The sequence below is a fragment of the Lepidochelys olivacea genome (genome assembly GCF_965140295.1).
Source record: "Lepidochelys olivacea isolate rLepOli2 genome assembly, chromosome: 8".
Classification (NCBI taxonomy): domain Eukaryota; kingdom Metazoa; phylum Chordata; order Testudines; family Cheloniidae; genus Lepidochelys; species Lepidochelys olivacea.
This window is the reverse complement of record NC_140418.1, coordinates 66,723,131-66,748,067: the sequence shown is the minus strand read 5'-3', so window position 1 is coordinate 66,748,067 and position 24,937 is coordinate 66,723,131.

Below are 24,937 nucleotides of genomic sequence, written 5' to 3'. Positions count from 1 at the left end.
GTTTTAATGATACAGCAATTAAAGTTATTTCTGTAGACTTGAATATCTGTGTGGGGGAATTGGGGGGATTATTTGATTGTTTTACTCAGAGATGGGTGTTTAATGGTACATCTGGTCTCAGATTTCACTGAGCAATCTTAACTGTAACTTCAAGATTTTTGTTTTGCTATAAAAAAACTATGTAAAATATGTAATATGCAGATACACTAGCTAGGATAAAAATATCTAAGAAACATCATCCCTCATGCTTAAGGATATCACCCAGCCACTAACCACTTGGGATTAGGGGGCGGGGAAAAACTTCCTTTACAAGCATGTTATTGCATAACTATTAATTTGTGAATTTCACACTTTCCATTGTAACTTCTGGCCAACATTGGAGGCAGAACCCTGGACTAGACAAACCAAATTTGATCCTCTATAGTAATTCCTATTTTTGTAAAAAGAAAAGGAGTACTTGTGGCACCTTAGCGACTAACCAATTTATTTGAGCATAAGCTTTCGTGAGCTACAGCTCACCTCAGCTGTAGCTCACAAAAGCTTATGCTCAAATAAATTGGTTAGTCTCTAAGGGGCCACAAGTACTCCTTTTCTTTTTGCAAATACAGACTAACACGGCTGTTACTCTGAATCCTATTTTTGTATCATTCATATGTCTCAGATATATCATCTATAGTTACTTTTATCTCATGTTAAACCAGGCAGGGCAAAGCATGGTCTCTGATTGACTTTAGAGGTGAGTCCATTACATTTTCCTGCTTTTTCAAATATCAAAAGCCAATCACAGGCCAGTGACAACCTTGTGGATTTGTTTTGAGACAGTATGAGCCCCCTTTCATTTATAGGGAGAGTGATGGGGGCCAGAAAACTTCCTAAAGGCAAAGTTGCACATTTCGCAGTACCTGCCTGACTACAGGGGTAATTATTTTTTTAAAAATTTTAACTTATGGTGAAGGGTAGACACAGCTGGCTCAGTACCTTTCTCCGAGTCTTCTGGGGAGGAGGAGGAATGCTTCATGTTTTATGCCAAGGCATTTTAAGGATGAAAAACAGGATACCAAAAACAAGGCTCAGGTGGCAACAAATCTGAAATCAATAAAACCCTCACTATTAGTGCTTGTCAAATAATGAAAATCATTATTGACTAATAACTTATTTAACAAATGATAGAAAGCATTTAAATATATTAGTTGCAAATACTGTATTACATGGTCAGTTCTACTTGGTATTCACAAACCTTTGAAGGATTAAAATGGCTTGTAACTATATAATTTCTCTACTGTTCTACAGGAATTACAATCTCATTAAAACCACTACAGTTTCTAGCAGGCTTTGCAGGGAAGGAGTACTCCTAATTTCAAGTATTGTACAGCACAAGTGAGCAAGAACAGCACACTAAATTATTCCGAGGAGGCCTGGTGTGACTTTTAGTGGCTTAGAAGGAGCTGTTATAGCACCAGTTGGAAGGACTTACAGTTTAGTTCACAGTGTATTGGGCACAGAAGCTCTGCAGACACAGTAAAATGCCAATAGAAGTGTCATTTTCTTTGAGAGCAGCTCCTGAAGCCAAAAGAACTGTACCATTTCTATTCACAGCACGCTGGATCTAAAAGAAACCCCCAAACAGACAGAATTTAAGACACTCCTCTTTTTCTCCCATTATTGACTTTGAAATAAAAAGCTAGGGTTAAACACCTATGTAAAGCTGGTCAGAACTGTTTGAGTTTCAGCATTTTTATAAGAAAAAGATGGGGCAAATTTTCTCTCACAAAAAAATTCCCATTTCCAACCAGCTGACGCTTAAATAATATTGTTATGGCTTTTGAGTGCAGTTCTTAAACAGAAGCAAGATATTTGTTTGAGCATATTCTGATGTTACAATGTGTACTTGGCACTGTCTCTTTCTCAGTATTATTGGTCTGAGAACACTGCTGGAATGTAGGTAAAGTTACTTAGTTTAAGGGCATCTGCCAATGTCGTACCACACCAGGTGGACACATTTTTCCAATTTTTTTTTTTAAACAAAAACACCCTCTGTGTTTTTCACCATGGTCAACACCCAAAGGAAGATAGGTACAATCAAAGTGATGGCACATTAGTGCTGTGCAAAGGGTTCAGGCAGAACCCAGAACTCAACCCAATAAGCCCTAAAACAAGCAGTTAGGTCTAACATTTTCACAGACATGAGCTCATGCTCAAGTCCTGGTTCTCACTCTGCTAGGCTCTTCACTTGGAGCCTTCCTTAGAGGTCCTGGGAAGCTGCCCATCCTACCCTCATTGATTTTGAGAAGCCAGTGACCTGATGCCCCATAGATCAGATGCCACTTTCTTCTTTAAGGGCCATCTTGTTTCTTCTGTGTCTGGCAAGTAGCCCATACCCCACTAAGCCACTGGCTCTTCAGTGGGAGTCAAGAAGTGACAACTTCCACACCTCTCCCCCACTCATAGAAGCAGCAGGAAAGTAGACACATTCCTTGTCCTTCTGGAGCCACTGCTAGGTGTAGAAGCAGGGTCAGACAGTGCCCCTTAAGGATTAGTACATGGTTGCTAAGCAACATGAATGCTGTGGGGTGATTTACTGAGTTGGCTGCAGGTTAAAACTCTGTAGAACCTTAACCTCAAAGTGAGCCATCAAGGGTTGGCCTACTCCTGCTAAATCCTAGGACAGTGGTCCCCAAACTTTTGAGGGTCATGCTCCCCATCTGCACCCCACCAGAACCAGGGCTGGGAGCAAGGCTGTAGCTTGCGGGGGTGGGGGAAGACATGGACAGAGGTAAGAGGGCCGAGGCTGGGGCCAGGTATGGATCCGGGAGCCGAGGGTAGGGGTGGGAGTGGAGCCACAGCTGGGCTGCAATGGGAGCTGGCCGTCGGGCCCACAGCCAGGGATTGGAGCTGCGGCCGGTGGCCGAGGCTGGGAGCAGGGGCAGGGGCAGGGCCAGGAGCCAAGCCATGCCAAGGCTAGGGACAGAGCTATGCACAGGGCCAGGAGCTGGGGGCAGTTGGGGTGGGGTGAAGCGGGGCTGGGTGGCGCTCCCTCCCTATCCACTATGGGGGCTGGCCCATGCCCCACCACATCCCCCTGGACATTCCTCCATGCCCCCCAGGAGGGGGGGGGAAGAGTGCCAAGTTTGGGGACCTCTGTCCTAGAAAGAGACCATGGAAGGTTTGGGTCATAAATTCACATAGTCTGGACCCTGCAGAGGTCAAACAAGCCCTAGTTCCAGTAATATTAGGGCATCTAACAAACTTAGGCCCAGATACTCAAAGGTATTCAGGCACCTAACTCCCATTGATTTCAATGGAAATTGGGTGCCTAAATACCTTTAAGGATCTGAGCATTAGTGCCAAGGCTGCTGCTGTCCCATAATCAATGTACTATCCTGAGCCTAGATACTGTGTTGCATTAGATATGTGTGCTGTTGTGAGACACACAGGAATAACAGTGCTAGGAAAGGCCAGATCTGCAGGTTTAGCTTGGAATTTCTTAGCCACATTCAGTTTGTCAAACTGAGATTCCATGAAATACATGCTATTTAATCATAGAATATCAGGGTTGGAAGGGACCTCAGGAGGACATCTAGTCCAACCCCCTGTTCAAAGCAGGACCAATCCTCAACTAAATCATCCCAGCCAGGGCTTTGTCAAGCCTGACTCTGAAAACCAGAAAGGAAGGAGATTCCACCTCCCTCCTAGGTAACCCATTCCAGTGCTTCACCACCCTCCTAGTGAAAAAGTTTTTCCTAACATCCAACCTAAACTTTCCCCACTGCAACTTGAGACCATTACTCCTTGTTTTGTCATCTGCTACCACTGAGAACAGTCCAGATCCATCCTCTTTGGCACCCCCCTTCAGGTAGTTGAAAGCAGCTATCAAATCCCCCCTCATTCTTCTCTTCTGCAGACTAAACAATCCCAGTTCCCTCAGTCTCTTCTCATAAGTCATGTGCTCCAGCCCCCTAATCATTTTTGTTACCCTCTAATAGACTCTTTCCAATTTTTCCACATCCTTCTTGTAGTGTGGGCCCCAAAACTGGACACAGTACTCCAGATGAGACCTCACCAATGTCGAATAGAGGGGAACGATCACGTCCCTCAATCTGCAGGCAATGCCCCTACTTATACAGCCCAAAATGCCATTGGCTTTCTTGGCAACAAGGGCACACTGCTGACTCATATCCAGCTTCTCGTCCACCGTAACCCCAGGTCCTTTTCTGCAGAACTGCTGCCTAGTCATTTGGTCCCTAGTCTGTAGCTGCGCATGGGATTCTTCTGTCTTAAGTGAAGGATTCTGCACTTGTGCTTGTTGAACCTCATCAGATATCTTTTGGCTCAATCCTCCAATTTGTCTAGGGCCCTCTGTATCCTATCCTTACCCTCCAGCATATCTACCACTCATCCCAGTTTAGTGTCATCTGCAAACTCGCTGAGGGTGCAGTCCACACCATCCTCCAGCTCATTAATGAAGATATTGAACAAAACTGGCCCAAGGACCGGCCCTAGGGACACTCCACTTGATACTGGCTGCCAACTAGACATGGAGCCATTGATCACTACCCGCTGAGCCCGATGATCTAGCCAGCTTTCTATCCACCTTATAGTCCATTTATCCAGCCCATACTTCTTTAACTTGCTGGCAAGAATACTATGGGAGACTGTATCAAAATTCAAGGAACAACACATCCACTGCTTTCCCCTCATGCACAGAGCCAGTTATCTCATCATAGAAGGCAATTAGATTAGTCAGGCATGATTTGCCCTTGGTGAATCCATGTTGACTGTTCCTGATCACTTTCCTCTCCTCTAAGTGCTTCAGAATTGATTCCTTGAGGACCTGCTCCATGATTTTTCCAGGGACTGAGGTGGGGCTGACTGGCCTGTAGTTCCCAGGATCCTTTTTCTTCCCTTTTTTAAAGATGGGCACTACATTAGCCTTTTTCCAGTCTTCCGGGACCTCCCCCGAACGCCATGAGTTTTCAAAGATAATGGCCAATGGCTCTGCAATCACATCCGCCAACTCCTTCAGCACCCTCGGATGTAGTGCATCCGGTCCCATGGACTTGTGGTCGTCCAGCTTTTCTAAATAGTCCCGAACCACTTTTTCCTCCACAGAGGGCTGGTCACCTCTTCCCCATGCTGTGCTGCCCAGTGCAGCAGTCTGGAAGCTGACCTTGTTCGTGAAGACAGAGGCAAAAAAAGCATTGAGTACATTAGCTTTTTCCACATCCTCTGTCACTAGGTTGCCTCTCTCATTCAGTAAGGGGCCCACACTTTCCTTGGCTTTCTTCTTGTTGCTAACATTCCTGAAGAAACCCTTCTCATTACTCTTAACATCTCTTGCTAGCTGGAACTCCAAGTGTAATTTGGCCTTCCTGATTTCACTCCTGCATGCCTGAGCAATATTTTTATACTGCTCCCTGGTCATTTGTCCAGTCTTCCACTTCTTGTGAGCTTCTTTTTTGTGTTTAAGATCAGCAAGGATTTCATTGTTATACCAAGCTGATTGCTTGCCATATTTACCATTCTTTCTACACATCAGGATGGTTTGTTCCTGCAACCTCAATAAGGATTCTTTAAAATACAGCCAGCTCTCCTGGACTCCTTTCCCCCTCATGTTATTCTCCCAGGAGATCCTGCCCATCAGTTTCCTGAGGGAGTCAAAGTCTGCTTTTCTGAAGTCCAGGGTCCGTATTCTGCTGCTCTCCTTTCTTCCTTGTGTCAGGATCCTGAACTGGACCATCTCATGGTCCCTGCCTCCCAGGTTCCCATCCACATTTGCTTCCCCAACTAATTCTTCTCAGTTTGTGAGCAGCAGGTCAAAAAGAGCTCTGCCCCTACTTGGTTCCTCCAGCACTTGCACCAGGAAATTGTCCCCTACACTTTCCAAAATCTTCCTGGATTGTCTGTGCACTGCTGTATTGCTCTCCCAGCAGATATTAGGGTGATTGAAAGTCTCTCATGAAAACCAGGGCCTGTGATCTAGTAACTTCTGTTAGTTGCCGGAAGAAAGCCTCGTCCACCTCATCCCCCTGGTCTTAGGTCATATGTGGCATGTAATATTTTCTGGGTTTTATTGACATTTTTCATTGGCATGCAAATAAAATCTTAGTTTCTGAGAAGACTTAATCTGCTCCTGTTACAGCTATTTGTGCACTTGAAAAATGGGTTTAGATGGAATCAAAGAGGTACGAAGGCTTTGTGATAACCCTCAGCACAGGGGTGATTTTCCCAAAAATGATTTATGTTGAGACGACTATGGAAATCATATTCCCAAATTGTCCAAATATCAAAAGATTCTGATTGCTGGTAGATAAAATTTTAAATTAATCTATTGTCTCTCTTACTTTAGTAAAGTGTTGCCCGGTTGTGCTACTTTATCTATGGTTATAAACTGCTAGAATTACTATTGCTGCAGACTGGAAAAAAAAGAATGCTCAGCACATGGCTTATGAAAATCTGGGAAGTCATAACAATGGAAAAAATGGCTAGCCTTAAGAACAGTTTGTACAAAAGATATCTGATCACATAGCTGCCTTTCATCACCCATGCTGAATATGGGAACTGGATTAAAAAGCCAACACTCAAGAACTTTTCTCCTTATTACAGTCTCATAGAATATATACTGTTTGTCCAGCTCTGACCCGTGTTCCAGAAGCAGGAGATTTGACCCCCAAACCAGTGACTCCCCCAGGATCCTTATCATTGATCACCATCACAAAGGTCTCATGCCTTCACACTTGCTCCCTGCCCCCCAGTTATCTGATACAGATTTTCCAATTATGGACCCAGAATGTAACTTAAAACTGGTGAAGTCCACAGTATGCAATGAAAGGTGATTTATTGTTAGTTCACTCACAGAAGGTTTGGGATTGGAGGGAAATAGACAAGAAGCCCTCGACAGTTTAGGAAAAATAGCTCTCTGTTAAGTACCCAAGAGAGACTGAATTACTAAATGAGGAGTAAATCAGGATTGTGCAGTCAATTCTTAATGTGAAAGACAAAACATCCTCCATACTGCTACTAAAAATGCCAGAATTACCAGAACAGCCTCTCCCAAACCAAAAGAAACACTATTACTTCTTCTTGATGACTCTCATTTGGTAAGCTGAGGTTAACGCACAAGACCAGGTCTCAGGATATATGGGTTCTATCGCTGGTTGTCACAGATTTCCCTATGACATTCGTCAAGTTACTTCTCTATACATTAGTATCCCCCTGTAATAAAATGGGATACAATAATACTACCCGGCCACCATATCACTGAAGACTTAACTAATGTTTGTAAACTGGTTTGAGACCCTTGATAGAAAGTGATAGAACAGTCAAAAGTTTTAATACTACAGTAGCATACAGGGTTCCCTGCAATGCAAAATACTAATCAACCTTGTTATATCTGGCTTAATCTGGATATGATCTGAAGGGAGTAAAAAGGGGATTGTTTAAAAGTTACTACTTCATACTTATCTATGGGTGGGGGGAGAGAGAAAGCCAAATAACCTAAGGATGCACTTCATCAATCTGTCATTGCTTCACCCGCAGAACAAAGGTTGTTGTTTTAAATAGAATTAAAACCGCACACTTGCTCTTGTAATCCTCATAAATCTTTCTGTGACATTCATATTTGTGAGGAACCCTGTTCTCAGCTAAATACATTAAACAGTGAAAAAACTATCTGATAGGACTGAATGAGATAGATGTTCATAAGATGTTGTTGTCATTATGCATAGCAGTAAAGATCTGACCACTATGTGAATTACAGTGTCCAGATGATACTGTGATGAGCCCTGTATAGATACACCTGTAATAATAACTTGCCCCTAATTCCCTTATCATAGGGACAGCTTATGGGCAGTACCTTAGGGAGGAGGGCAAACCAGCTGCACGGGGAGTCTATGCGCTCTCAGTATAGGGGAAGAGGGATCTTTGGACCAGCACTGAATAAGCTGACAGGGAAAGGAGAATTAGGGAGGGACCACTTCATTCAAATTCATGAGGTTAGTGAGTAGGAACACCTTCACAGAGCATGTGATATGGCAGCAATTTCTGGTGCAGTCCCTAAGCAGATGAGCTAGACTGGGCAAAGTCGCGGAGAATAACGAGAACAATCCTGCAGTGGATGTACTCAATAACTCAATAACCTAGCAGATCTTTTCTGACTCTAAAAATCTACCATGTCCAACAATACCAGATGTTTCAGCTAAAACAATAAAAGGCAAAACAGCTTAATGTTAATATGTAATTTATCATTAGGCTTCAGAGTTAATATCCCATGTTGAATGAGGCAATACATACAGCTACTTTTTCAGCCTGTCTGCAGACTGAGGAAGGCATTGGATCGCAGTGGAAGATTTTCTATTTTGTTTTAATGATAGCTTGAATTCTGTGGGGACTGACAGAGGCACCCAAGAAATGCTGGATTTACACACTGGCATCCTTAAAGTCATGCTTATATTCTTGACATGAGGTTAGATGGAGCGGCTATGTAAACAACAAGTAGGTACATTTCTTTGACTTAGACATTATAGAAAACTCCAGACTCAAACAAACAACAGGCAACTGCAAATTACAAACCTGTAATTACATTGAGAGTTTCTGGTCATGTCATAAATCCAAAGAGCAAAATTGGAATGGTTTATGTGATCTCCCAAGCCTAAAGATGGAATTACAGCTCCATTACTCAAAACAAGCTTTTTTAAAATAATGAAATAAATAAAATAATAATAAATGTTGCATGGATCTGCCCTTCTTTTCTCTTCCCTTTTCAAACTACCACCAGAGTTGTTAGATCTAAAAATTGCTCCTTTTTAAGGAATAAGTAAGGTCACTCAAGTGAATTTCAGGATTTTATTAGTCACTGCAATCTATGTACTACAATGGGGTTTCTTAGTGTCTCCATAGTTGAGTTCTCTGTAAATGGATTAGATCTACAGCAAACACAGATTTTATATTATAGCTTCCTTGATAGTACTAGAAAGGAGTTCTAAGGTTTTCTAGCTGAAACATCACATTTCTTCACATTGTGTAGGACTTTCCATTACAGTTATTCCATTCCATTCAACCACAATCCCTTTAGAATCTAGCCAGTTTATTTTTAGCACTGCTAATGCAGGAATTTTAATTATGACTCTACTCATTTCATTGTAGATACCATGAAAGTACCTGCATCTGCAAACCCTCGGTGCATGGATCTTTACCGACTACAACAAGAGGCTTCCATGTGGACAGTTGGCATGAGTAGGCCCAGAGTGTATAATCATAGAAATGTAGAGTTGGAAGGGACCTCAAGAGGTCATCTAGTCCAGCCCCCTGCATTGAAGCAGGACCAAGTATCCCTCCTAGAGCAGGGTTTCTCAACCCATGGGTCAGGACCCAAAACTGGGTACCAGAATGTTACAAAGGGTCACATGGCAGCTCCTGTGGCTCCTTTCCCTCAGGGCTGGCTGGGCTCACCTTCCTGCTCCAGGCACTGCAACTTCTGGGGTCCCAGTGCCACTCAGGTTTAACCCAGCTATCATGATAACAGGAGTCTGGGTAGGCCAAATTTGAGTGAGTGGCATTGCAACCCCATGAGCCAGGTCACAACTCCGCTCACACAAATTTGATCCAATCAGGGGAGCAGGGCCAAACCTAAGCAGTGCTGCAACCCCAGAGGTTGCAACTCCCAGAGCTGACAGCCAAGTCCAGCCAGTCCCACAGCACAGGACCTGCCACTGTGGGGTGAGTGCCAGGCAGGACCCAAGCCTCCTGGGGGGCAGGACCTAACCAAAGCCACCCCACAACCTTCATCCCCAGACTATTTACTAGATCATGACAGGCTATAAACATTTACATATGGGCCCTGAGCCCAAAATGGTTGAGAACCACTGCCCTAGACAATCCCTCATAGGTATTTGCCTAACCTGTTTTTACAAACCTTCCATGATGGGGATTCCACAATCTCCCTGGGTAACCTGTTCCTGTACTTAACTACCCTTATAGTTGGAAAGTTTTTCCTAACATCTGACCTAAATCTCCCTTGCTGCAGATTAATCCCATTACATCTTGTCCTACCTTCAGTGGACATGGAGAACCATCTACTTTATAACAGCCTTAACATATGAGAAGACTTATCAGGTAGCTCCTCAGTCTTCTTTTCTCAAAACTAAACATACCCAGGTTTTTAACCTTTCCTCATAGGTCAGGTTTTCTACACCTTTTATCATTTTTGTTGCTCTCCTCTGGACTCTCTCCAGTTTATCCACATCTTTCCTAAATCGTGGCACCCACATTTGGGCACAAAACACCTGCTGAGCCTCACCAGTGTGAAGTAGAATGGGACAGTTACAACCCGTGTCTTACATACAACACTCCTGTTAATATACCCCAGAATATCTGAATCTTTTGCCGGCGCGACATTTTAATTTGTGATCCACTGTAACCCCCGATCCTTTTCAGCAGCACTGCCACCTGCACAGTTATTCCCCACTTTGCATTTGATTTTTCCTTCCTTAGGGAAGTACTTTGTATTTGTCTTTATTTAATTTATTCTTGCTGATTTCAGACCCATTCTCCAACATGTTAGGCCATTTTGAATTCTAATTGCATCCTCTGGAACACTGTGTCCAAATGCTAGTCTTTAATTTTTAAAAACCCAGACAGGTGCCAACAAGGTGTGTAGGAAACAAGTAACCTTTGTTCCACACATGGCCTTTTCCCCTTTGTTATTTGCAGTCCCTAGCTTCCCACTTGGGTATCTATAGGGCACCCATCACCTTGGAATCTGAGCACCAACAACTCTGTGTTGGCAGCCAGACTTCCTCCTAGGTGCTGTTTTGTGCCAGGAGGGGCATCTTGAAATTATTTTTCCTTGGCTTTACACACACCCCTTTCCTTGTATTTCTTCCTTATTATTTGTAGTACTGACTAGAGATCAGGTCCCCTGTGTGTTAGGCACCATTCACCCTCTCATCTATCTCATTATGATAGATAGTAGAGGGACAGATCCTGCTTAGTTACCCTAGTGCAATCTGAAGTAATTCCACTGAAGTCAGAGTCGCTGCTCCAAATTTACCTGCCATGTACAAGAGATTGTTTGGGTCTCTGCCCTGAGGCGCTCACAAAGCCCCACCCACATCCCTGCAGCTCATACTACAATGTATTCAACAGCACTTCGTCTAATTTTGAATATCCGCATGGAGAGATTCTGCTACCCCCTGAAGGACTATCCCATAGTGTAACAGATATTGTTTTTGGAGACAGTAAAAGAAGGGGGCGAGGGACACATACCACTGAGTTGCCTTCACCGCTTGTTTTCTTTGGGTAGCCTGTCTACGCATCTCAGAGCTTGTGGGAAGGGACTGTGTTTCTATGTACTGCACAAAGGGGTGAAAGTAAAATTTCTCTCTTATCAGTAGGGGGTAGGGCTGGGTCCCCACATCCTCCCTGGAAGGGGTGGGGCCTCAGGCGAAAGGGGCAGAGCTGGGGATCAGCATCCCCCAGCCAGCCCTTCCACACTGCCTGGCTTGCGCCACCTGGGTCTCCTGGGGCAATTTAAAGGGCCTGGGGCTCTGGTCACTGCTGCAGTAGCAGCAGCAGCCAGAGACCCAGGCCCTTTTAAATCGCCGGCTCCATGGCAGCTTCTCCTTTTGCCCCAACCCACCCCCCATTGGCAGCCTGGGGGGGGGGTGGAGGGAGACAAAAGGGGCAACGATGTTAAAGTCAGCTGTAGGGGCTGGTACCGGTGGCCACTTTTTACCAGTACGCCATACTGGCCTGAACCACCTTACTTTCACCCATGACTGTACAGCACAGTGAAGGCTGTTAGCACTTAATAGAGGAATGACCACCAGGCTGGGAGCCAGGAACCCCTGAGCTGAAACAGATTCCACCACTGACTTGTTGTGTGAAACTGGAGCAAGTCACCACCTCTGCCTCAGTCCTCCCTGGTAGAAGAGGGCTAGCACCTCCCTCCTGGGGGACTACTGTTTACACAGCTCTTTGAAGCACTGGGTAAGGATTGAGTGGCCTTGGTCTCAGGGCCTTTTCATCCAAGTGAATTTGTCAGAATCAAGGCTGTCAATTAATCGCAGTTAACTCATGTGATTAACTCAAAAAAAATAACTGATTAAAAAAAATGAATCGCGATTAATCTCTCTGTTAAACAATAGAATACCAAATTGAAATTTATTAAATTTTGGATGTTCTTCCATGTTTTCAAATACATTGATTTCAATTAGAACACAGAATATAAAGTGTACAGTGTGCATTTTATATTTTTATTACAACCTAATACAAGTATTTAGTGCAATCTTTTTATAATGAAAGTTGAACTTACAAATGTAGAATTATGTACAAAATATAACTGCTTTCAAAAATAAAACAATGTAAAACTTTAGACCCTACAGGTCCATTCAGTCCTACTTCAGCCAATTGCTCAAACAAACAAGTTTGGTTACAATTTGCAGGAGATAATGCGGCTCCCGTCTTGTTTACAATGTCACCTGAAAGTGAGAACAGGTTTCCGCATGGCACTGTTGTCGCCGGCATTGCAAGATATTTAGGTGCCAGATGCACTAAAGATTCATACGTCCCTTCATGATTCAACCACCATTCCATGCATCCATGCTGATGATGGGTTCTGCTCAATAACGATCCAAAGCAGAGTGTACCGATGCATATTCATTTTCATCATCTGAGTCAGATGCCACCAGCAGAAGGTTGATTGTCTTTTTTGGTGGTTCGGGTCCTGCAGTTTCCACATTGGAGTGTTGCTCTTTTAAGACATCTGAAAGCATGCGCCACACCTCGTCTCTCTCAGATTTTGGAAGGGACTTCAGATTCTTAAACCTTGGGTCAAGTGCTGTATCTATCCTTAGAAATCTCACATTGGTACCTTCTTTGCATTTTGTCAAAGCTGCTGTGAAAGTGTTCTTAAAATAAACGTGGTGGGTCATCATCGGAGACTGCTATGACATGAAATACATGACAGCAAGTGGGTAAAACAGAACAGGAGACCCACAATTCTCCCCCAAGGTGTTCAGTCACAGAGTTAATTTAAAAAAATATGTTAATGAGCATCATAAGTAGGTCCTCCAGAATGGTAGCCGAAGCATGAAGGGGCATATGAATGTTTACCGTATCTGGCACGTAAATACCTTGCAATGCTGCCGCAAAAGTGCCATGCGAACGCCTGTTCTCACTTTCATTGTAAATAAGAAGCGGTCAGCAGTATCTCTTGTAAATGTACACAAATTTATTTGTCTTAGCAACTGGCTGAACAAGGAGGAGGACTGAGTGGACTTGTAGGCTCTAAAGTTTTACATTGTTTTGTTTGAGTGCAGTTAAGTAACAACAACAAAATCTAACGTTTGTAAGTTACATTTTCACAATAAAAAGATTGCACTACAGTACTTGTATTAGGTTGCAATAAAAAATATAAAATGGAGCACTGTACACTTTCTATTCCGTGTTCTAATTGAAATCAATATATTTGAAAATGTAGAAGAACATCTAAATATATTTAAATAAATGGTATTCTATTATTGTTTAGCAGTGCGATTAATCATGATTAATTCTTTTTTAATTGTTTGACAGCCCTAGTCAGAACTCATGTTTTGAAGTCATCCATTTGAGATCTACCAATTCAAACAAGAGTGTCCATAACAGCTAAGACAGAGAAAGCAACATACTCTAAGAACTGTGAGCTATAGTATTGATTTGCCAGCTCAGAGGATTCATATAGCTGAGTTATAACTCCATACAAAAACACCATCTGTAGTGTAAGTGCTGCCAAGCCCAATGGCAATTCAGCCCTGCTCCAATCCTGCATGGGTCTGTCTCTCAGCAGGCAGAACATGCCACCATAAGGGACTGGCCCACTTCTCCAGTCTAGATAAGTGAAAGGAAGCCAGTACTATAGACGTTATGTCGCATTAAAATATGAGTAATTCTCCATGATCTAAGTAGGTCCCCAGATAGGTCTTGGGCTATTCAAATCAGGGATCCTCAAATTTCAGCAATGCAACAAAAGAGATAGAAGGTACTATTTAGGAGATGCTGGATAAAGAAGGCATTTAAATAGCTTTGCATTCTCCTATTGCATCAGAATGGGAAAATTTAAGAGGCATTGGCAGGAAGTTTGGCCCCAAATGTACGGTTTTTTTAAAAACTAATTCCTTTTATCACCTCCAAAAACCCCACATGTGCTATCAATAGAAATGTTTTTGATGACATTCATTAATTTCAATGAAACCAGTTTTGTCTGGATCTGAACTTTCTCCTGCAGTGTTTGCATCCCAAACATCACAACACTGGGCATGTGAGAACCAAAAAGTGCTAGTAAATAAAAGTGAAAGAAACCAGCTGCTTTCCATTGTCGAAGCTCACAGACACCAACAGTAAACAAGAAGTCCTGAAAACCAATGTAGATTTTTAAAATTCGTTCAGCTTAATAACCTGGGGTATTATCAGCAACATAGGATAGCAATTTTTTAAACAATGTGATTTTAAACTTGATGGTGGTCCTTTAATTTTTGGAAGCACCAACTAGAGACTGAAGCCAGGAGCAAATATTGTAAATTTTTTTGCCAGTACCTAAATTCCTTCTCATTATCAATTCTGCGCTCACTCACTTTCAGCCCATCTGATCATCCTACCAAGAGGTTATGATTTCTACAAGGGCACAAGTGTGTATGAATTTAACATATACAGTAGTGGTTTGTTTAATCTTTAACATTTGCCATTAAATGAAAGGGAAATAATTATCCCAACTAAGCAGCATGCTCATTAATACAGTCTTTAGGGAAAGATTTAGCTCAGCATCCTCATTCATTTTATTATTTGAGAAACTTTCCAGCTAGCTTTAGGCTGGGTTCTGTTTAGTATGATATTTTCCCTCAAGTGAAGACTATTCATGAATAAAGACCCAAAATGGAAATTAAAGTGCATATGAGCTTTGGTTCACAGCTCTCTCTCTCTCTCTCTCTCCCTCCTCCTCAAACCCACACGCCTGCCCATCACAACCTTGGGAAACCAGAAACCTGAAACCAAATAATCATAAACAGAAACAAAGAAAAATCCCCTAATTTATATTTAGTTGAGCAAAACTTTTTAAAAATCCCCTAGTTAAAAAAGTCATTGTATGGTAATGAGTAGGGAGTGGGTCTCTATTCTGTAGAGGGAACATGCCTGAATGTATACAAGGCAGAGTATATTGAAACATTGGCTGCTGACTGAATTTCCCGACGTTTTAATTTAAATTCTCAGTCAGTGAGAACTGCATTTCATGAGGGAAAATTCAAATATTTTTCTTACACAAAGATAATCATCATGCAGAAACCATACAGACCTCCCTCCCTTGATGTGAGTCAGTCTGAACAGAGGGTTGGTTTGTAAACTAAAATGCTAAAGGGAAGAAGCACGGTCCAGTGGTTAAGGCACTAGCCAGACATGCAGGAGATATGGGTTCAATTTTCTGCTTTCCCATGGAAAATGATCTTGAGCAAGTTTTCAGGCTCTGTGCCTCAGTTTCCCCCCCCCATCAGTAAAATGGGAATAACAGCACTTTCCTACTCATAGGTTGTCTACACTCCATCTGGGAGCACGCTTCCCAGCATAGGTAGACAGACACATGCTAGCTCTGCTTGAGCTAGTGCACTAAAATAGTGTAGCCATGGGTAGCGGCTTGGGCTAGCTCCCCGAGTACAAACCTGCTGGGGATCCCTGGGTATGTATTTGGGTGGCTAGCCCAAGCTGCTGACCATGCTACCTCCAGTTACGCTATTTTTAGTGTGTTAGCTCATACAGAGCTAGTGTGTAACTGCACTACATGCTCTGGAAAGCATGGTCCCAGCTGCAGTGTAGACATACCCTGTTGTGAGGATAAATATGTTTAAGATTCTGAGGTGTTCAGACACTGGTAGTGGGGGCCATATAAATACCGAAAACAGAAATAAGACTAGCATTATTAGAGGCCTTGTGCTGGAAATTCAGTGAAATCTTGTTAAATCTGGTGGGTGTAACAGCCACCCTTTAATAGAGCTCAATCACTTTTTGCATTGATCTTGAATGTAGAGCAGATAACTGAACCAATAAGAGCCTCCAGCCCAACACAGGCTACATGTAAGGCTGGAAGAGGGGCTGGGCCATGTGGCCCAAGGGGTTTCCCAGACATCTAATATCCACTCAACCCCCTCACCCTTGCATTTGTTTGCAGCTGTGTGCGAGCGTATGCACACAAAAAATATGAGAAAAAAAATGAGAATCACCACAGAGACACAGATAATGCAACAGAAAGCCAAGGACAGCCAGAGAAGGACATGTATCATGACCCCAAGAAAAACTTGAGGGGGAACTTTTGGGGAGATTGCGAGCTGGCAAGATTTGGCACTGTGAGCAAAGAATCGGTCTCCTGCTATATTCAGGGAAACAGGGCTTTATGTACATTCTTGTAAACAAGATTGCATCAAACAAATACTGACGTCATCATTAGTATCTTCTATTAATGGAAACAACCCACAAGACCCTGACTGTTGGCTAATCGCCTAGATCAAAAGGGGTAACAAGGTTTTTCTGCAGGTAGTGGTACCTCCAGAAAAAGTAGTTTGAGACATTTAAAATGACTGAAATATTCCATTTAGAACAGCTGCTGTTAAATATGCACAATAAAGTCACAACCATTTCATGAGGACTAGATAAAGTGTGGACTTCAGGAAAGACTTGCGGCAATGCACTGTCAGAAGACTTGGTCGATTTTACAAAATATGTAGCTACTGAGTTGTCAGTTCTCATGTTATTATTGCAAGCCTTGCAATATCGGGGGTGGGGAGAAGGTTAAAGCTGCTCCTGGTTTCATGATCACTCTTACTCTTGTCTTCCATTCTCTTATATTACCCTTATTCAAAATGGCTACCTCCACCCATTCTTCTCAATGGGACTGAAGATTAGTTGCCTTCAAGTTTCCAGTGAAAAGGTCACAGACCTGGCTGAGCTTCCCCCAGGCTGATGAGATTAGATCCATACATTGGTCTGGGTAGGCTCCAGCCACTGTCTCTCCCTTTGGCCTCGAGGCTCTCCCCTAGAACTGTCCAGTACCACTTCAGTACCCTAGATGTGGGACCCTGCATCCAGCTGCCCTAGCCCAAGACCAGTGCTGAACCCCGCCCAAGATTCCCCAATAGCTTAAGCATACCCTCCCCAGAGCTCCAGCCTTGTGGGTAGTCTGATTTATAATTTAACCCTTCAGGAATATGTGATAGTTGAAGCAAATAAGATGCAGACTTTAAAAAGTGATTGGTTTTAGAAATCTCTCTTCACTTTAGACAGCACCAAGAGATCTACAAATTCAGGCAAAATAAGAAACATAATTCCCTGCCTCAATTTCCTCACAACTCAAGAGTTCTTTGGAAGTTGTCACTGCTTTCTGAGGTCTCCAGTTCCCCTCTCCTGGCCCTCACTCCTCTGGCTCAGTCTTCTTCTGGTTGGTAAGAGATTGCTATTTAGTGGAGACCTGGTTTTGTTAGAATTTCCAATCCCCTCTGTCATGTGACACTCCTGGCCAGCCTCAAAGACTCCCTCACATGAGCAAAATTCCCTATCAGGTGGTCTGCTCCTGTTACCACCCACCAGGAGTCCAAATACAAAAAACTGATTTTACCTAGGTTGCAGCCACCCCATCATTCTGCTGTGCAAAGGCTTATTCACTTGTTGATGATCTTTAACTACTGTCCCATTCAAAGGCTGTCACCCAGGCACCAGTCTCCCTCTTTGCCTCCGGAAGTATGATGCAAAAATACAATAAAGATAACCATAAGGCATAAACAGACAGAGTTCATTATATCAAACAGAATTTGTAAGTGCGAGATGCCTGAAATCTCCTTTTTAAAAATTAGTTACAAAATAATACAAATCAAAATTGTCTTTCTGGTTTAAATCACAATACACTAGATGCATAATTAGAAAACAAGCCACTAGAGATCAACAGGAGATGGATGAATGCACATTTTATAAACTCTCTAAAGACAAGTATTAAAAATTATCTAAATATACAGTATTTCTAGCTAAAAAGGCACCTTCAGTCACATTTCAACTCTTACATTCTGACAGATGTTTTCTCTTTGTTTTAAAATGAATATATTTTTAAAGGAAGTTAAGCAACAAACTATATAGGAAGCAAATATAGGGCTCTGCCTTAAGGTGACAAAAAGCAGGAAATTCATTCTATAGCCCTTCTTTGAACCTCTACTACAGCTGTTAAGATCCTTTATCAGTGGCCTCAGAACTGAGGAAGATACTACATATTGTATTACATACGTCACAAGACTGTGGCACAGCAACATGAGCTAAGGATGCAGTTTATCCTGGACACTGCATTTCCCAGCTTTGGTCAGTTTTATTCATATATTACTTTAAGTTACTTTAATAAAAATATTCCCAGCATGGCTATGCTCAGATGTCAGTCATGCAATTAATAGTAATACTTCAACAAAAGTATATAACTTATGAGAAATTAATGAATCTGTCACTTTTTAAAGAATAAAAAATTCCAGTGACCCGCAGTAAATCAAGAGTGTTCTACATTTATGATAAAAAACCAACAAGTGTGTCATCTTAACAAAACGTTCGCAAATATATTGTAATGATCTGATTAGCGTATGTTTATACCACTGATCTCTAATTATAGTTAAGATTACTATTACTGAAAGCAATCAAAACGATTCAGTTGTATATCAGACTCTATATCCTCTAGAAAATCTTTTTTGCTCAAGAGGTAGGGGTCCGCGCCTTTGGAGCAAGAGGATACAAGTTCTAGCCCTTCTGTTCTTACTTCTCTTCCACGTGCCCAGAGGGTGTGGGATAGTGACAACTGTAAAGTCCTAAGGTAGTGCCAATTCCTCACAGCCCCCACAGCCAGAGGTCCCAGCAGTGAGCGGAGTTTAAGAGACAATTTATGCACTTCTATCCTCCCAGCAACAGGGGCTTCTTGAGACCAATGCTTAATTTGTAATGAAAGAGGTACTGAGATTCAAGCAATTAGGTGCCAGGGTTCAAGCAATTTTTTAAAAAACTTTCACAACTGATGCAGAAACCAGACAGGTGCTATAAACTGCCAAGTCTTGAATTGCTGGAGCTCAGCCCTGGCAAGCCCTGGAACAAATTAAGCACTGAGAGAGACTGGTTCATTGCAGCAGGCTCTCTGCTCTCCCCATCTGAAGACAAACCCAAAGGAGACATGGAGCGTGACAAGCAAGGAAGACCCCCACAAGGAGAGAGAGCGCTTCTGACAAACTGTCCAACATAATAAAGCCTCAAGAGAAACATGAGTGCAGGGGCAGTGAGCTGGCCAAGGAGATCAGAGGAGCAAAGAGAACTCTCAGGAGAGAGTGAGATGCTCCCATTGGAGATACTACTGATTTACATTGGTGTGAGGAGACTTGGGCTCATGTTTCTAAGCTGTGCTACAGCCTTAGACCAGGAAGAGTTTTAAATGGTTGGTTCTCTTTATACACTGTATTCTTCTATGTGCATCTAAGGGGAAAATATGAGGGGGTTTGGAATCCTGATATTGTTGTGTTTGCTTTCTTCTATTTCCATCCAACAGTGATCCAAAGCCTCCCCTACTTCTGCTTGTTTAGCTGTGGGTCTCATCTTGACACAGAAGTTCTCATGCAAGTTTCGTGAAAGGCAGGTTGAGAGACTGAAGTTCTGTATTGCCAGTCTAAATAAAGCACCACAAGCATCCTCAAACCACCCTACTCACATGCCTCAATTCACACCTGGAGAGACCACTTTTTAAGGCAAGAGAGTAGCTCATGTTCCATACCCATTCCAACCTCAGTCTTCTGTTAAGGCTGTCAGCAAGCTGCTAGTTAGTACTCATTGTGATGATGGTTTCAGTCTCCTGACCTTTAGGAATTGGACTGCCATGAAACCGATTTCACAATAGCTACTGAAGAGCCATCAGACAAAATAACTTTGAGTCAGTCTAAAGCCTGAGAACTCAGAGACTGAGGCCTAGATATTCCAACAGGCCAGATTACTGGAAAATCCTAATACTGACAATAGATTCACCTCCAGAAAGCACCTTCCAAAAACAATTGAAAAGAATGTCATTTGTAGAAAGCCTTTGAAAGCGGAATCTCTCTTTTTCAAAGTATAAGGTCCATTCTCAACAGATCCATTCCATTACAAACCCACTGAATATCTAAACTTCAAATACTAACGAGATAGACTTGAAAGTTAAAAAAGTCTGTAATTACAAGTTTCAAATATTTCTAGTAAGCCACAGTTCCTGAAGATTAAGGTGGCACCAGAGCATTGGTTTCCTATTGTATCTTTTATGACAAACTCCAGCCCTGGATGTCTTTGATTGGTATAAATCACCTTAGAGACAACTGTTAGACTTTTTAAAATCCCATATCTTCCAGAACTTTTGCCATTTGGGATCACAGTCTTAGAAATAAATCAACTGGCTTCTTTTAAATACCACAATTGGAAAGTTAGAGAAGTAAAAGTCAGAATTCCTCAAAAAGAAATTATTAATATATCAAAAAAGATGAAGTATTTAAACATGACTGAAATCTCAAATTATTCTCTGTGCATTCTTATCAGAACATATGTGGGTAAGAGCACGAAGTTGGACACATGGAGCTTTTTAGATTTGGAGCGTGGGCATTTCGTATCCCATTTGTTTGTTTTAACAAGATGTGCCTTGTCAGCGTTTAGGCTCTGACACACCAATTCTCAAGAATCTAGGAGGAGAATGGTATAGATTCAAGGGAAGACAATAATAATTCTGCATGATGGAGAAAAACAGTAGTCATAGACAAAGGCAAGAGATCTCTTAGTTCAACTCTAGTCAAGACACAGGCAGTACAGGATTATACTCTATCGCATGTCCTAACAGGTCTGATTAATTCCATCTTTAAATAGCATCCCAAGCAATGAGAATCTCTTGGGAGATTATTTCACTACCAGGGAAATGTTCCTGATTTTCAGCCTAAAATTTCATTTGCTCACTTTGATACCATTTTCCCCTTAGCCAACTCCCACTACTGGTACCAGTGTTCACTTTTCCTCATCCAACTTGGTGTTTTCGCCCTTCATATACTCTAGAGCTGGCTGTTGTATACATTTTATTAATTCTTTGAAACTTTCTTCCTAAATCCCTTAACCATTTTTGGATCCCTCCCTTGAGGTCCCTTCAATTTGCTGACCTTCATCTGTTATTAGGATTCCCTATTCCATACATAGCACAAGAGGTGCTGTCTCACCTGAGCCATAATATAGTTTAAATGGGATTCCTTGTGTGAGCACATACTATTTACATGAATAAAGGTTTGAATGATCAGGCCCTAAATTAGCCTGTCAGACATGACAGTAGAAAAAGAAAGGGACGAAAGTAACAAAAGAGAAGATGAAGAAAAGCAAACGTTAGATACAAACACTGAAAGAACCTGTTACTAAAACTGAGAGGAAGGGAGAGCAGAAGAAGAGGTGTGAGGAGCAGGAGCTGAGGTGAAGATGTTAGCTGGGCTTTTCTAGTCAGATGTTGTAGACCAAAAAAAAAAAAAGTGTGACTTCTCACTGGCCCTCTAGCCAGTAAAACAGGGGCAGAGATGGGTGCCCCGCTAGGATTTTTATTCCATAAGGCAAAATAACCGTGTTACACCCCTCCCCCACATAATTATGGAAGATGGAGGATATTTATATCTGGCCTCAGAGGTGCAGTGGTTTTTCTAAGTCATGGGGAAACATTAACAGCTTTAACAAAATACCCTCCAAGACCAGAGAGCAGCGATACTCAGACTGAGGCTCACAAGTGGCTCTTTAAAGCGTCTCCTGCAGCTCTTTGCAGCACTTGATATTAAAACACTGATGTAATTATTAACCACTCTAAGTTATTACCCAATCAGGATGCTTTTATTATGTTATTAACCAACTGTAGTTTATAAAATAGTTTATTATTCTCATAGCAAAATGACTAAACCAAGTATTTTCCCTGTTATGCTGTTTAAATATGAATATATAGTACTATACTAAATGAAACAATAAATTCACACTACTGTGGCTCTTTTGGGTAATGTTGATTGCTAATTTTTCTCTGAACCACAGAGGTCTGAGAATCAGTGCTAGAGAGTATCTGTTTTGGCAATTGTCTGTAGTGCAGAGCACCTCTCAGCACTGAGAAAGGTGTGCCACCTACTGGAAATATTAGGTAACTGAAGGCTGATTTTTTGCAGGGTAGTTTTGGTCCCCAAGAACAAGAACCAGAAAACAAACAGCTGGATGCACGGTAAAAAACATTTCCTCTCTGTGGACAGAACCCAAACACCGCAATATATAGGGCCCAACACTCCTCTGGTCTGCACCTTGTTGTCCTGATTCTTCACTATGCCAGAATGCGGATCAGATATGTAGAATGACCGCCACAGAGACCCACTTGGGAGTCCCTGATCCTTGTCCACTTGGCCGTGCAAGAAGTTAGAGCAGCAGAAGGGCTATTCTAAGTTCCATTCTTGGACCTCCTAGCAGTGGAAGATCAGACAAAGTGTACCTCAGCTCCACCATGCCCCCAGCTCACCTCTTACACCAGAGATATAGACAAGAGCTGGTATAGAAGGCAGCTACACTTGCAGAGATTCTCCCTACACAGTGGGGATTCTCCTTTGGGAAGCTGCCTGGTTTAATCCCAGATGATGATACTTGCTTTGTGAACCACTTTGAGGATCATAGATGAAAAATTGATATAAGAGCTAAATATTGTTACTCCAAACTTGCATCAAGGCTCATTCTCTTATCACTCACCTTTCATGTCTTTGTCAGCAAGGTCTCTTCATTCAAGAGACGTTCTGAGGGGTAAAGGACAGAGTTTATAACAAGAAGATAAGGTAATTCAACTAAGCAGGATATCTAACAACCTGCATATTAGCACATTGCTGGCACTTAAAATTATAATTTTAAAATGCTACTAATAAATAGAACATTCCCTAGCTTTAAATTCATCCCAGTCCTGGAGTTTAGGCCTCTACCACCCAAAGCACTCTTTCCCTTTCCCCCCCACACCAGACAGTTTTACAGACCTTCTCATCAGTACCAGTAAGGGGATTGGGAAACTTGAGTGGGAGTTAACCACACCCTTCCCAGGAGCCCAGTAGGGCCCAGAATTTCTCCTGTTATCTATGGGGATAATTCCAGGGTGTGAAAGAGGAAGGGGAAAGCTCCACAAGTGTTTTGGTAGCAGTATTATTTAACTAAGGCATTCTAGACGGAAAACAGCTCTACTATCATCTCCATGTAGCTGGCTTTTTGCAGCTGGCAAGGAGAAAGGAAATAATGGAATATCTACCTTCGTTTTATAAATGCGATATAAGTACGTGGCATGTTTTGTTTGAATGGGGGGAGGGGTGAAGTTAAGTTGCAATTCCCTTATTCCCTTCCCTGCTGTTCTGTGCATGCTGAATTCTGAACACCAGCTTGAGTTCTAAAACTAAAGTCCCTCTTAGACAGTGAAGCTGAATTTACCAATCATGAGAACATTAAATCCTTCCTCTCCTCTCTCTGGATGCTGAACATTTTTCCGCTGCAAGTAAGGTTTGCAACTCCAGTTCTCAGCAGGCTGATATGCTCCATATTGGGGATTAGGGTACATGGTTGGTTTGCTGTCAAATTGTGAGGAGCACTGCCGGTGAATTAAACAAAAAGGCAGTGCTAAAATTACCGAACAGGAAGTCAAATTCCTTTCTCTAGGTACAGTCTATGTCTACACTACAGTTTATGTCAGCACAATTTGTGTGAATAAACCACTCCTGAATGACATAAGTTACACCGACCTAAGCACCAGTGTGGACAGCACGATAGCTACCGCTCCTCATGGGGGCTGGATTAATTAAACCGACAGAAGAGCTCTCTCCTGTCAGTTTAGAGCTGCTACATTAGAGATCTTTCGGTGGTGCAGCTGCACTGCTATAAGCTCTAACATTGTGATCTGGTGGGATAGGTGCTGTGACATTCTATACTTCAGGGGAGCACCCTGTAATCCCCATATTCATCATGTATATATAATTGTGATATTTCATATAAAACATGACATAAGGTATCATGGGAAAGGTATGATTTTCTGAAAGCCATTGTTCTATCTAAATATGTATATCATTAGTGCATATGAAGTTATGAGATTGTGTTATATGGTTGTCACTAAAATATGTTGTGGGTTGGGGAAATCACCCAGATATTAGCTCCCCAGAGACAACAAGGGAGGTAACCAATGCCTGGGCAGGTGCCAAACAACCATCAATAGTCATTGTCCAGCAAGAGAGCTACAACTCAATGATTCACTTGCACAAGGTCACACCAGGGGAATTTCTCAACCTTGCCTGGTGACTCAGCAATGCCCACCAGACATGCCTGGACTTCTGTTCTCCAAACACATGGAATGAGGATATAAAATAGAGGACAGACACCACATGGTTGGTCCTGTCTCTTGCCCCACCTATACTGAAGGCAACAAGAATGCTGGAACTGAAGAGACAGGTCCCCAGGCTAACAGGGAGAGTCTGCATATGAAAGACTGTAACCAACCTGTAGTATCCAGTGGGGAGAGGAAAACTGCTTAGTCCAGATATTGCATAGTCTAATAAGGTTGAGAATTTAGACTGTGTGCTTATCTTTTATTTTCCTTTGGTAACTACTGACTTTTGCCTATCAATACACTTACTGTAATGTTTATCCTTACCAGTGAGTTTGACTGAAGTGCTTGGTAAATCTGCTCAGGTTACACAGGCTAGTGCATGTCCACTTTCCATTGATGAAGTGGTGAACCAATTAATAAACTTGCCTTCTCAAAAAGGGTCTTGAGCAGTGCAAGACAACATATTCCTGTGGTACAAGGCTGGTGGGGGGCGGGATTTAACTGATGCCTTTCTCTGTGTGATTCGTGAGTGGCTCTGGGAGCATCCATGCAATC